The sequence below is a fragment of the Eptesicus fuscus genome, chromosome 22, assembly GCF_027574615.1.
Source record: "Eptesicus fuscus isolate TK198812 chromosome 22, DD_ASM_mEF_20220401, whole genome shotgun sequence".
NCBI classification, from domain to species: Eukaryota; Metazoa; Chordata; class Mammalia; order Chiroptera; family Vespertilionidae; genus Eptesicus; species Eptesicus fuscus.
Genome location: NC_072494.1, coordinates 26,524,753 through 26,539,416, shown reverse-complemented (window position 1 = coordinate 26,539,416; position 14,664 = coordinate 26,524,753). Strand labels below are relative to the sequence as shown.

General features: G+C 37.5%; 1 pseudogene; it reads right to left on the bottom strand.

Moving 5' to 3' along the window:
• Positions 1-13,253: 13,253 nt before the first annotated feature.
• LOC114233148 (U6 spliceosomal RNA) lies at positions 13,254-13,354 on the bottom strand (annotated as a pseudogene).
• Positions 13,355-14,664: the final 1,310 nt, after the last annotated feature.

Sequence of the window (14,664 nt, the reverse complement as noted above, 5' to 3'; positions counted from 1 at the left end):
AGCGCCGCCGCGTGCTGGCCTGGAGGCCCGAGCCGCCGCCACGCCCCGCCCCGCCCCGCCGCGGCCACGCCCCGCCCCGCCGCCGGCCACGCCCCCCGCGCCCGCCGCGGGCCCACGCAGCCCCCGGCAACGACGGCGCCACCGCGTTCTCGGCGGGCTGCTGGCTGAGCCTTCCCCGGCCTCGGCCCACCGGTCCTGCTTCCCGGGCCGGCTGCGGGGACGTGAGCTCCCCGGTGGCCGCCCCCAGCTCTTCCACCACCAGCCCCTGAGTAACCCTCCTTGGGCATTCACCTCCAGAACTTCACCTGAACTTCGGCACCCTGCCACCCCCCCCTTCAGCAAAGACACACTTTCCACCCTGCACACTGAACCTGCAAGATCCAGTGATCCCCGGGGAAAATGACCTTCAGTGCTCAAAGTACTACATTGTTGGACGTCTGTAAGCGTCCTCATCAGCTCTTACTACTATTTACCTGGCTGCTCCTGGATTCCTACCTCTTTGGCCCCTTCCAGGATCACCTTCTGAACTTGAGAATATAAGAATAGGTTAAATACATGTATAGTCATTACCTAAAACACAACCAGCTAGTCTGCAGAAAATTATATGAAATGCACAAAAATTAAGCTATAAACGGAAGAAGTAACAAAGAAGGAAAAGGGTTCCCTGATCTCCAGATGTACTACTATTGGTGAGATGTAAAGTTCTCTTGAAAAAATCAACAATAGCGCGGCACTCGTGGCATAAAGGAATGGGGTGCCCTGGGAATGGGGCAAGCTGGGTTTATAGCCGTCAGGGTGTCTCGAACTATGGGACTTAAGTAAATTACATAACTCCTCTGGATTTATTTTTCTTATTTGCAAAATGAGAGCATCGTGTTGAATGATTCTTAGGTCCCTTCCAGCTTTCGAACTCTCTAAAGCTCTCTACAAGCAGTGCCAAATAAGTGGCTTGAATTTACTTAGGATTTTGGAAAAGAAAAGGATCAATTTCAGGTGGTGTGTTCAGACGACTTCCTGAAGAACTAGGATTTAAGTATCTAAAATATTAAAGACACGCCTTGTGTATCCTGTCAATCCATTAAAGTAAGAGCAAAGCATTATGATTTCAGTGACTTGAAGACTTTCACCTGCTATCTATAGCTTTAAATAAGAAAGTATAATTCTGAGATTCTTCAAGGTCAAGCCCTTCCTCCAATGTGAAAAATAAAAATAATCAGCAATGCTTCTAATTCTTCCTTCCAGTAGGTCCACTTTCTAGAAATAATGCAATTGCACAAGCACCTCCCATCTTTATTTATGATGACTGCATGTGTAGTTCAATTAAAGATCTTCGTAATTCAAAACATTTTGCTCTAGTTAAAATCCTTACGAAAATAATGATGTGCAGTTGGATTAAGAAATTCAATCGGTGTTGAGAAAAGTGATCATTTGTAGAAAGCGCGGGAACTTGATGGATGAAAGTTAAATATAGTACCTAAAAAAAAGATTCACATGAGAATTAGTGGGAAAATGGAAAACTTATGGGATATCTGGAATAAGTGTGATTAACAAGCTAGACCTCGGGCTAGCATCCTTAATATGGAAGATACTACTGATAAATTAATGGAACTCGTATTACCTATATTATCTCTTACTCAGAAGCTTGGCGCTATGGCTCTATTAATTAGGCAAGTTTATGTTAGGCAAGCATAACTTTCTGGAAGTCACTCAAGAAATCTAATGTTATAAAATGAAACTTGGAGTTTTTTTTCACAGCACTTAGTAGCAGAACAGGGGTTCTGGGTGGTTGATATTAGTATTGTTCACCATATCCCCAAGGTATTAATTAGAAGTGATCATCATATTTTAAGTAGGAAAACATTACATTAACACTACATAGGTGGATGACTAGATAACTCTAGTTAAAATATTTTTCCCCTCAAAAAAATATAAGTAGTAACCTGTTAATCACACAGTGAATTGGGTAGGCATCTCTGATCACAAGAATTGCCTCTCTACTGGCTGTCTGCTATGTGTGGTGCTACAAAATTAGGGAGATTAGTTCAGCTCAATCAACTTTTATCGAGCACCTATTATGTGCCTACACTTTACCAAATGCTTGGAATAAAGGTATTAGTGTAACTTATGTAATTAGGACATTAGTTCCTTAACAGCAGAAATCTTGTCCATCAGTGTACACCTAGAGAATAGCACAATGTTTGGCACATATCACAGATGCTCAAGAAATAGGTGTTAAGAGAGTGAAAGACGGGGAATCTTTGATCCAAATGTGTCTGTGAAATAGAACAAACTTGGTTTACTTCTCACTGTTATTACTTAAGAGCCGAAATTTCTATCAAGATTGCATTTAGTTCCTCCAGAGGCTTGCTTTATTTAGGCAGTGTGTCTTAAATGGAATTTCACACCCGCCTATTCTATATCTACCACCTGGATTTCTTTTCACCTGTTCTCTAAATATCAAATTGTTACCTGCTCATCTAAGATGAAGACTGCAGGCCACCAACAGATAAGCTATGTATGTAACCCAGTTTAGAGGACACTTTTTTTTTTTTTTTAAGAACTTCATTGATTTTAGGAAAGGAAGGGAGAGGGAGAGACAGAAACAGTGATGTGAGAGAGAGAAAAATTCATCAATTGCCTCCCGCACAGGTCCGGACCGGGGGTTGAACCTGAAACCTGAGTATGTGCCCTGACCAGAATGAAACCTGGCACCTTTTGGTGTACAGGACAAGGCTCCAACTGACTGAGCCACACTGGTCAGGGCAGAGAGCACTTTTATATCTATTATTTCACCGAATCTTCAAAACAATCCTCTGAGGTATTATTCCTACTTTATAGGCAAGGGAAATGTGACTTTTGTCACATTGAGCTCAAAGTGGCAGAGCTGAGGCTCAAACCTAGGTCATCTGATTCCAAGTCCAACACACTTTCCATTAAGCCATATGTGCCTTCCAGCTCCATGCTGCATACACAATTTTAGCTTCCTTTCCTTCCCTTCCCCTCCCTTCCCCTCCCTTCCCCCCTTCCCTCCCCCCCTTCCCTTCCCTTCCCTTCCCTTCCCTTCCCTTCCCTCCCCTCCCCTCCCCTCCTCTCCCCTCCCCTTGTTCTTTTTCTTTCTTTCTTTCTTTCTTTCTTTCTTTCTTTCTTTCTTTCTTTCTTTCTTTCTTTCTTTCTTTCTTTCTTCCTTCCTTCCTTCCTTCCTTCCTTCCTTCCTTCCTTCCTTCCTTCCTTCCTTCCTTCCTTCTTTCTTTCTTTCTTTCTTTCTTTCTTTCTTTCTTTCTTTCTAACTGGTAAGCAGTATGTGAGACTAACATCTAGAGCTTCCTCTCAGCACTAGTTATTATTCTAATCCTCAGCGTGGTCTATTTTCAAGCTAGAGATGATGCTAAATATAACAGTATATGGACCTGATCCATTGACAGAAAACCAGCAGGTTTTGTTTTTGTTTTCTTAGAACACTTGCTTTAAGAAAACAACCAAATAAAAACTAAAAGCTAGGTTAGAAGACTGGAATATATATGCAATGCTTTCTTTGAAAGGGTCAAGTTAAGTAGGGACATCGTAAAAAGGCCTAAACAGACTTATAATTCAGGGTGGCTTCAGGAAGCAAACAACTCAAGATTTACAACCTCTTCAGCTTAAAAAAAAAAAAAGTACATAACTCTAGCCACAAGCTTTAGTGAAGTTTTATTTGTATTTCAGCATAGTGTATTTCTTTTTGTGACACCTCCCTTGGTGTTTTGGTTCATTGTTCCTTTTTGTATTCCCAAGACAAAATTATTGGTGCTACTCTTAACCATCCAATTTAAAGGAGTGAAACAGATTAAATAAGATGGGCTAGTTATGCTTTTGAGGAGAACTAAACAATAGTGCTATTTCCCTCCTATGGTAACTTGGAATGGTATTTTTATATGTCCCAGATGTGGCCACATTCTGCCTAACATCTGTTAGTGCATTTTATTAAAATAATGAACTAGCATATGCTTGAAAAGTCAAAAGAATGAATAAAATTTTTCATTCTGATGCAGCACGGATAGTCAACTGTTTCTTTGCAGTTAGTAATGGAGTACATACATAGGAGATATTATTGTGACAGCAAATTTCAAACAAAAATAAAGTAGGGTTTAACAATAAGTGGCTTTAGTTTTCTAATATGAAGAAAGTTTTTTCTATTCAAACGAACTCTGTAGATGTTTCCTTTCAAAATGTTTCCTGCAAGAGATGAAATTTGTGCCTTGGCAAGGATCTAGAAACACCAAAAATCATCCTGGGAACTAACAAGGAATAGACGATTAACATTGAAATCCAGAATCCAAACGGAAACTTCTCTGGGAAAGAAGGCTAGAAGATCCCAGAGGGAAAGTACAGATGAAGAATGCAAAATGTTTAAATCAAGTTACAACTTGCTCAAACTGCCTTTATGGACATTTAAATGTTTCCCATTTAAAGCAAGTGTGGGGCTAGAATGATGTTTGTGGGGTGAGAGAGTAGAGGGTAAAGACATCTCTTAATTAACACATTTCTTAGAAATGTTTTTTTTTTTTAAATAAAGAATTTAAAAGAACTGCCAAATCCCACCCATACAAAGAAAGTTTTGTTTTATTTTAGACTACATCAAGATCTGGACACCTCTGCAGTATCCATCTGCTGACTCATTAGCATTTTTTACTCCACAAAAGCAAACCATTTAAATATACATTGAATAACCACACTAAAGTAGGTTATAATTTAGGTCAGCGATTTTCAACCGGTGTGCCGTGCCAGGCACACTGGTGTGCCACAAGAATTTTTAAAACATGTAATACCTGACTATTTAAGTCAGGAGCACTGACCTCTCTTCCCTTAGATTATCAAATAAAAAGATGACAACAGCCAACACGACAATAGCCATCTGGTGTGAATGAATCAAAATTATATCTATATTGTATTTGTGAGAGTGGCAAAAAATAAAACATATTTTTTTGGTGTGCCACAGAATTTTAGCCATGATTTTCCCTATGCCATGAGATGAAAAAGGTTTACATCTCTGCTTTAGGTAAATCTGAAAATCATCCTAGTAACCTAGAAAACAAGGGCTTTATGTGTTGCAGGAAGAGAGATTTTTCTAAGGACTTTTGTGTGTAGAAAAATTTTGTCTTATCACTTTTTTTAAATAAACACATTTCATAGATCATGCTTATAAGATCCAAATTTGTGCTTCCTTAAGAATTAGGAAGTCTGCCGAAACCGGTTTGGCTCAATGGATAGAGCGTCGGCCTGCAGACTGAAGGGTCCCAGGTTCAATTCATGTCAAGGGCATGTACCTTGGTTGCAGGCACATCCCCAGTAGGGGGCGTGCAGGAGGCAGCTGATCGATGTTTCTAACTCTCTATCCCTCCCTTCCTCTCTGTAAAAAATAAAAAAATATTAAAAAAAAATAATGACCAACAGGAAAGTTCATTATTGGTGTACTGTCAAGAAGAAATGTGCTTGGTTGTTGATTTTAAAGACTATTGTCAAAACACTAACATTTCAAACTAAGAATAGAAGCTTAAATGCTATACATTAATCCTAATATTCCAACTGTAACTTGAAATTTGACTAGTTCTCAAACTATGTTTAACAACTTCCTCTCCTATTTGTTTAGATTAGTAGTGTGCACCATGTCATTATTCAACTTTCAACATCAGTCCTTATTCATCTATATATGGGCCCTAGCAATTGACCCAATGTAATATATATGCATTAAATATATATGTGTACACACTATCTGCCTTGTTCCTAAGATACATTTGTTATGCCTTTAAGTACTGACAATAATTACAACTTTTAAAAAGCAATCACTAAAAATACTTGCTTTATATTTTTACAAAATAGTATCTAGTTTAATCATACAATATCATTTAGAAAATGCAAATTTGAATAGATATAATTTTCTACCTACCATGTTCATGCAATCGAAATACTCATTGTGAGTCAATGTTTATTAAGAACATAGATATTGCATACATTATTGATGTGTATGAAAAATGAAACAACCTCTAAAGAGGGCAATTTGGTAGTTATCTTTCAAAGTTCTAAGTGCGTATATCTTTTAGCCTAAGAAGTCCAATTCCAGGAATGTATCCTACAGAAGCTCACACAAGTGTGCAAAAAATATATACATGGATGTTAATTTTTGCAGTTTGTGTTGGTAAAAAAACTGCACATTTTTTACTAAATAAATTTTGGTATGTTCATACATATAACTGTTAATGAGAGCTGCAAGTACTGATGTAGACAGATATCAAAGATACATTATCAAGATAAAAAAAATCAAGTTTCTCAGCAATATGTACCATATTCCGCTTTTGTAATACAAAAATATTCAAAAGACTATACTCCAAACTATTAAGAGGGATTATATTTAAGGAAAAAAGAACCTGTGAGGACTTTGAGTTTCTAAATTACTTCTTAATTTCTGTATTGTTTGAATGTTTCACAATGGAATAAAACATGTTTTATTATGAAAGCAGCAAAGACACAATTACATATAAAAATTAATAAAAATGAGTGAAAATCTCAGCAGATATCTACCTTGTTAACTGAAGGACTGAAGTAAAGAATACAGGTGTTCTATATCAAGCATCATTAGCCAACATACATAGGAAAACTAGAACTTGGAAATTCTTTGTTTCTAGTGATCTAGTGATACAATGGCCTTGAAAACCAGGAATTCTAATGGCTTGTTATTAGATCTCAATCACCATTCCCATAAACATTCCTAACCTACTTAGTAAGAATTTAGGGAAAAGGGAACAACCAATGACTATAGATCCCTCAAATAACAACCCATTAAAATAATTCTAGGACCTATATAATTATCTTGGGATTCTAGTTTCTTAATTTATGTCCCACAATCTCTAGGGGAAATATCAGGTGTTGTTTGCTAATTAGACTCCCTGGTACTCTCTCAAGAAATTTTTACTGATATAGCATGTGATTGCTGGAAGCAAGCACCAATTGTAGGTTGAGAATCAAATACTTGCTTTTTCCAGCTTATATACCTCTGTTCCAGGGAATTTTTCTTTTCCAGACTCTTTGAGATCCCACCTGGTAAAAAATGTGGGCAATATATTGGGCTGTGTTCAGGAGAATTGACCTTATTCCAAATATGGCTCAAATGTCCCGGAGGGTCACAGCAAGAGAACTAGCCACTGAAAATGGGGTGTAGTGGAGGTGGGGTTGTGCAGAGATAAAAGGGCTCTGAGAATTACTGAAAAAAAACAAGGTTGCTGGTCCAAAGTGGCCAAATGCCCATAGCTGGAGCAAGAATACAATCCACAAGCAAGGACGAAGTCCAGAAAAACAGGATTCAGGATATGTTAAATGGGTGCAAGTTACCCACCTGAAAACTGAATCAGAGGGTCCGAAGCCAAGAGCATCAAGAGAAGCTATCTCTTCTTTTCCTCCAGTTGAGAGGATGACAAGTGAGGTAAGGAATAAGGGCAGGGTACAACATGGTGGATGTGAGCTGAAGCTGGCATAGGGACACCCCTGACCTTAACTCTAGATCCTAAAGTGTCAGGTGGGACAAATTTGAAGACACATGCAAAACAGAGCATTATGTGTCTTGAAAAGCAGAGAGTCAGATAAGAAAACTAAGGACGTGGATCCAAATACACCACCAAAACTGGCAAAAGCTCCTGAGATCAATGGTAGGAATCAGGAAATGAGATGGAAGAGAGATAGGGACAATGAGATCTAAACATATGATGATTGGCTTTCTCTTGGTTCTCCTAATTTCTCCGACCTTCTGACCTTGTCCAGCTCAGTGTCTTTGTGACTTCTCACCATCTTTCAAAACTCTTAAGTTTTCAAATGTTCCAGGGTTTTGTCTTAGAACCTTTTCTTCTCTTAATTCATATCCTCTCCCTGGGTGATCTTATTCAGTCGCATGGCTCTAAGCATCCATATGTTGACAACTCCCAATCTTCTCCAAACTTACGAACTTCTGTAAGTTTCTGGAAACGCAGGACCTCTCCAAACTTATATCCAACTCCCTCCACTTAGATATCAAATAGATATCTCAGATGTAAAATGCCTTAACTGGACATTCTTTTTGAGATGTAAACAAAGAGCACTATGTTAACTATTCTTTTGTTTGTAGCTATAATACCTGGATTGCTTTATAAGACCCAGTTAAAATAAATTATATTTTAGATAATTACTTAAAATGACATAAACACTACAACTTTAAAATTAATGTTTCAAGTCTATTTACATACATGTTCAATTATACCTTCCTTGACTAAGAGTCTACAATTAATTAACCAGACTCAGCACTTCAAAGAGGCATAAGACATAGAACCTCTCCTCAAAGAACCCAGCATCTAGTAGTGGAGACAGACACATACCAAATGTCGGTGAGGCGGAGAAGAGAAAGGCAATAAGAATAACTTTCCTGCCCTAGCCAGTTTGGCTCAGTGGATAGAGCATTGACCTGCGGACTCAAGGGTCCCAGCTTTGATTCTGGTCAAGGGCACATGCTGGGTTTCGGGCTCGGTCCAACGTGCAGGAGGCAGCCAATCAATGACTCCCTCTCATCATTGATGTTTCTATCTCTCTCTTCCTATCCCTTCCTCTCTGAAAAATATATATATATATATATATATATATATATATATATATATATATACACACACATATATATATTAAAAAAGAATAACTTTCCCTTGAGGGTCATTGTTAATTACACACCATGGAACACCATTTCTCAGAGGGCTCCAGTCTTGGCAATATTAGCTTTAATCCTGGAAATTAGAAGAGTTGTAAGTAAGTTCACAACTGTGCTTATAGCCAATAACCTCACAAACTCCGTATGTGTCAGACATGTGTTATTTTATAAACATCATCTCATTTAATCTTTACAATAACCCTATGAGAAAGTTGCCATTTTGTTTAATTAGAAAATGGAGGTTTAAAGCATTTTAATACTTGCCTAAGTCACCTCAAGTAATAGGGTTGGCAAATCCATATCCTTAGCCACGATTCTAAACTGCCTTTTTACAATTGGTGCTTTAACTAATGAAAATGGTGGTAGGTGTTGTGTGTGTTTTTTTTTTAAATATCTGTACTAAAATAAAAAAAGTAAATGTATGAATAATCCAAATAGTGAATATCCATTATACTTTAGTAATAATCCCCAATTACTAAACACAATTGGATAAAAAGGACAATAGCTTAGGAAGCTGTGAAATGGTAGGTTCAGTTTTCAAAGCTCATAAAGACACAGCAGCAGCAGGGATATTATTTCAAGTTTCCTGCTGATTGCCTTTGGAGATAAGCTCTTAGTTCTAAAGTGCATTCTGTGTTTTGGGCCTTCTCTTATTACTATAACACAAGCTGAGATGGAAAAATCATCAACCTTGCAAAGACTGAGAGAATAGAAGCCACAGCCTATAGGAATATAGTCTTTTAAATTTATTACCTGTTATGCATTGATTTATCACATATGGCAGGAATTTAAACCAGATGTCTGCTTAATGGAGGGGCCATCCCATGACGGACAGGGGAGAGGAAAGGAATGTGACCTCATCTAGAAAGTAGAGAATGAGAACTTGTAGGTGGTTCAGAAGTTTCCTTTTATGTTAGCTATACAATAGAGTAAAAGTTCTCTGATCATCTTTTCAAATTAGCCAGGCTTCATTTCTGAATTTGGAGGTTGTTGAAATTTCTGGCTTATGAAATACAATTATTTTCATTTTGAGAAAGATCTAATATTTTCAGAGTAACTTTTACTTAATCTCAAGCAAAACATTCTTGGAAAATACAGCTCTAATATGTAAATGTTAACATCTACTCATCCCCATTTGCTCATTTTCATGTGGAATTTAGATATCACATTCTAATAGCTAGAATTCAATAGCACATTTTTGTCTGCCATCTGTTTTTTAACTGAAGCTTTAAAATATCTTTCAAGTTTATATTTAAACTAGAGGCCCGGTGCACAAATTCATGCATGGGTGGGGTCCCTCGGCCTGGCCAGCGATCAGGGCCGATCTGGGGGGGGGGGGAGGGAGGGAGGGCTGGTCGGCTGGGGGGAGGGATCACAGGAGGTTGGCCCCAGCAGCAAGCTAACCAACGGTCAATTCCACGAGGAATCAGGCTCCCTTCTCCCTCCTGTCTGGGTCTGGGGTGCGGGTGAACCAGATTTGGGGCTGTTCAATCAGGGCCCCAGCAGCAAGGTTTGGGTCAGTGCACATCATAGCTACTGGCCAGTCGTCTGGTCGTTCCAGTCATTCGGTCATAGCAATTGCTTGGGCTTTTATATATATAGATACCAAAAGTTACTTTATTTTAAGGATTTACATCTAAGAAAAAAAGATTTTTTTCACATTAGCATAACATAAATTATCAATCTATTGATATATAATTTTTTATTTTTCAAAACTTTAAAATTATTAGTGGAAGAAATATTTCTCATAATAAATGTTTTAGTTTGTAAATAGTCTTGGGAACAAAAAATACACAATATAGAATAACTGCAGGCATTCCTCTATTTTTGAGGGGAAATTACCTTAAAAAGCATTAATTGAGCAAAGATATCTTTCTCAGAAGTACTTGTGATTTAGTTTTCAGTTTATTTTTACTCTACATTTATGTGATAAGACAATTTTCTTCAAAATGATTAGTCCATTTAAACAGTTTTTACTACAGAAGAACAACCCAAAACAATTGATTATACAAAGGAGACACGCACATGTGTACACATACATGTAGATTGACTGCCAAAGAGAGTTACTTTGCTCAAAGCTAGCACAGTCATTGACAGTCTATGAAAAGCACAGAAGGGAGGTCCCTTTCTGTGTAAGGAAATTCAACACATGCCTAAAAGAAGCTACCTGAAGGTCTCATTGTATGCCTATAACTGCCTAAACAATTGGTTCATTTGTTTAACTTTTTTCAAACATGTATTGAGCACTCATTGTGTTCTGAATACTCTTCTAGGCATAGGGGGAAAGAAAGTGAAAAAGCTTCATAAATGATATGTCTTGCTTAACCAGTGTAAGGTAATTATCTGGTGACTTTTCTTACTATAGAAGTTAAATTTACATGCAACAAAATGCAATATCTACTAAGTGTATAATTTGATGAGTCTTGACAAGTGTGTATATTTATGTAACCAATGCCCAATCAAGATATAAGACACTTCCACCACCCCTAGAAAGTCCCTTCATGTCCTTCATTCACTCTCCCTTCCCAAATAGGCAATTTTATTCTAATTTCTGTCATCATCAGTGAGTTTGTCTGCTCTTGAAGTCACATAAATGGAATTAAACAATAAGTATTCTTTTCTGTCTGATTCACTTACTCTGTGCAATGATTTAGAGATTCATCCATATTGTTGTATTAGTAGTTCCTTCCCTTTAACACTGATTAATATTCCTTTGTATAAATACATGTTTTTTTTAAAAAAATCCATAATCTTGTTGATGGACATTTGTATTTGTTTCCAGTTTTTGGTTGTTAGAAATAAAGCTGCCATTAACACTCTTGGTTACATTTTTGTGAATATATGTTTTCATTCTTTTGGATAAGCCAGGAATGGAACTGCTCAGTCATTAGGCGGGTATAATTTTATTAAAAGCTCCCAATAATGCAAAGAGGCTGTGTCATGTTATATACCCACCAGCAGTGTGTGACAGTTCCACTTGCACTACACATTCAGCAACAATTGATGTCAATCTTTTTAGTTTTAGCCATTTTAGTGGGTGTGAAGTGGAATTTCAATGTGGTTTTAATATTTCCCTGATGACTAATGATGTTGAGTATCTTTTCATGTGCTTATTAGCCACTTGTATGTCTACTTTTGTGAAATGTCTGGTCAAGTCTTTTGCCTATGTTTTAATTGTGTGTGTTTTTCTTTTGTTTTTCATTTGTAGGAGTCCTTTATATGTTGTAAGTTCTTTATCAGATATATGAATTAAGAATATTTTCTTCTCAGTCTATGATTTGCATTTTTTGTTGTATTGATTATTAAGGTCAGATCCCCCCCCCATTTTTAAAACTAATTTTATTTTACATTACATTATTTTGTATTAGTTTCAGATGTACAGCATAGTGGTTAGACAATCATATACTTTACAAAGTGTCCCCCAAATATTTCCAGTACTCTCCTGGCACCATATTGGTTTGCATTTTAAATATACTTTTTCAAAGAGCAGTTTTAGGTTAACAGAAAAATGTATCAGAAGGTATAGAGAATTCCTGTATACCCTCTATCACTACATAAGCATAGTCTCTCTGATTATCAACATCCTGCACCAGCGTGGTCCATTTGCTACAATCAGTGAACACATCATTATCAACCAACACATCATTATCACCCAACATCCTTAATTTACATTAGGGTTCACTCTAGGTGTTGTACATTCAATGGGTTTGAACAAATGTATAATGACATTTCCCACCATTGCAGTATCATACAGAGTAGTTTCAATGACTTAGTATTCCTCTATGTTCTCTCTATTCATCCCTCCCTCCCACAACCCCTGATAACAATTGATGTACCGTCTCTGCAGTTTTGCTTTTTCCAGAATGTTATAGAGTTGGAATGTATAGTCTTTCCAGATTGGTTTCTTTCATTTAGTCATATGCATTTAAGGTTCTTCCATGTCTTCTCAAGGCTTGACAGCTCGTTTCTTTTGAGTGCTGAATAACATTCTATTGTCTGGATATACCAGAGTTTATTTATCCATTCACCTACTGAAGGACATCTTGGTTGCTTCCATGTTTTTGCAATTAATGAATAAAGCTGCTATAAACATCCATGTGCAGGTTTTTGTGTGGACTTAACTTTTCAACCCATTTAAGTAAATATCAAGGAGTACGATTGCTTGATCATATTGCAGAATATGTTAGTTTTGTAAGAAACTGTCAAACTGCCTTCTCAAGTGACTGCACCATTTTGCATGCCCTTTAGCAATGAGTGAGAATTCCTGTTGCTTCACACCCTCACCAGCATTTAGATGCTGGTCATTCTAATAGGTGGCATTGGTAGCTCATTGTTGTTTTAATTTGCAATTGCTTAATGACATATGATATTGATCATATTTTCATACACTTATTTGCCAATTGTATATCTTCTTGGTATCCAGGTTTTTGCCCATTATTTAATCAGGTTGGTCTAATTAAAAAATGTATGTGAACATTATAAAGATAGTAACACAATCAAGCTAATTAACATAGTTACTATTTTTTGTGTGCTGAGAACACATAAGATCAACTTTCTGAAAAATATGGACTGCTTCATGAATTTGCATATCATCCTTGTACAAAGGCCATACTATTCTTTCTGTATCATTCCCATTGTAATATGTGCTGCCAAAGCAAATACTCAAGGTTTTATTTTTTTTTTTCATACATTTTTCCAGTTGTTCCAACACCATTTGTTTAAAAGACTTCCCTATCCCATTGAATTGACTTGGCACCTTGGTAAATACTCAATTGGCTGTATATGTGTGGATCTATTTTTTATTTCACTATTCTGCTCTATACACATATACACATTTTATTTTATGATTGTGATGTATAATCCAGGCTTGATTCATTATTATAATTTACACATATTTATTATAATTATACTAGAGGCCCGATGCACGAAGATTCGTGCAAGAATGGGCCTTCCTTCCCCTGGCTGCCAGCACTGCCTTCGCTCTGGCCAGAGCCACCTTTCTGCCTTCCCACGCTGCCCAAAAGCCCAGAGTGGCTGGGGTGGTGTGGAATGCCTGCATCGTCACCATGGCAATGACGCAAGCATCCCACCCCCAGCTGCTCTGTGCCTGCATATGCAAATTAACCCACCATCTTTGTTGGGTTAATTTGTATACTCACTCCTGATTGGCTGGTGGGCATTGTGAAGGTACAGTCAATTAGCATGTTGCTCTTTTATTAGTGTAGATCCATAAAAATTCCACATGTTCCTGGGTCCCTAAAAGCATTATGGGCCTTAGGCACTGTGCCTAAGGATAATTGGCCTTGTAGGGGTAAAGCTAGCTTCTGCACATGTAGCCATGTCAGAAACTAGGTATAGAGGCTTATGAAATTTTCTCTAGGATCATCAGCTGAGCATGTAGGCCCTGAGCAATTATCTAGTAGCTTGTGATTCATTACTCCTAATGTTATATTCTTTGTATTATCCCTGATCCTTCAGTAAGGTCTTGTGTGCCTGGCAATAAGAGGTGGTATCATCTCTACATAGGGTTATGATCTTATTAAGTCTGTCTGTAGCTGAAGGTACCCTATTTTTGTGAGAAACTATGTAGCAATAGCTCTGCTTGTATTGGAGGAGGCGGTGAGGGGAAGAGTGATATATTTCTTCCTTAGCTTATTATAATTAGAGATATTTGTATGAAAATAGAATCTCTGCTGCTTAAGTGTTGCTCAGCTCCTGCTGATCACTTCTCACTCACAGGCATCGTCCTTTGTGATATAATAGTTGCTGTGGAGATGATTATCCTGTCATGGAGAAGGAAGACTTATGAATTTAAATAAAGAATGAGCAGCAGGAAAAAAAAAAAAAGAGCAGCAGGAGCAAAAGAACTATGCCAAAAGCCAAACATTTAATCCAATTCAATTTTCTCTTGCCTTTTAAATATTTATTACATCATAAAGTTGGGCGTACCAACTTAAAAAATACACAGT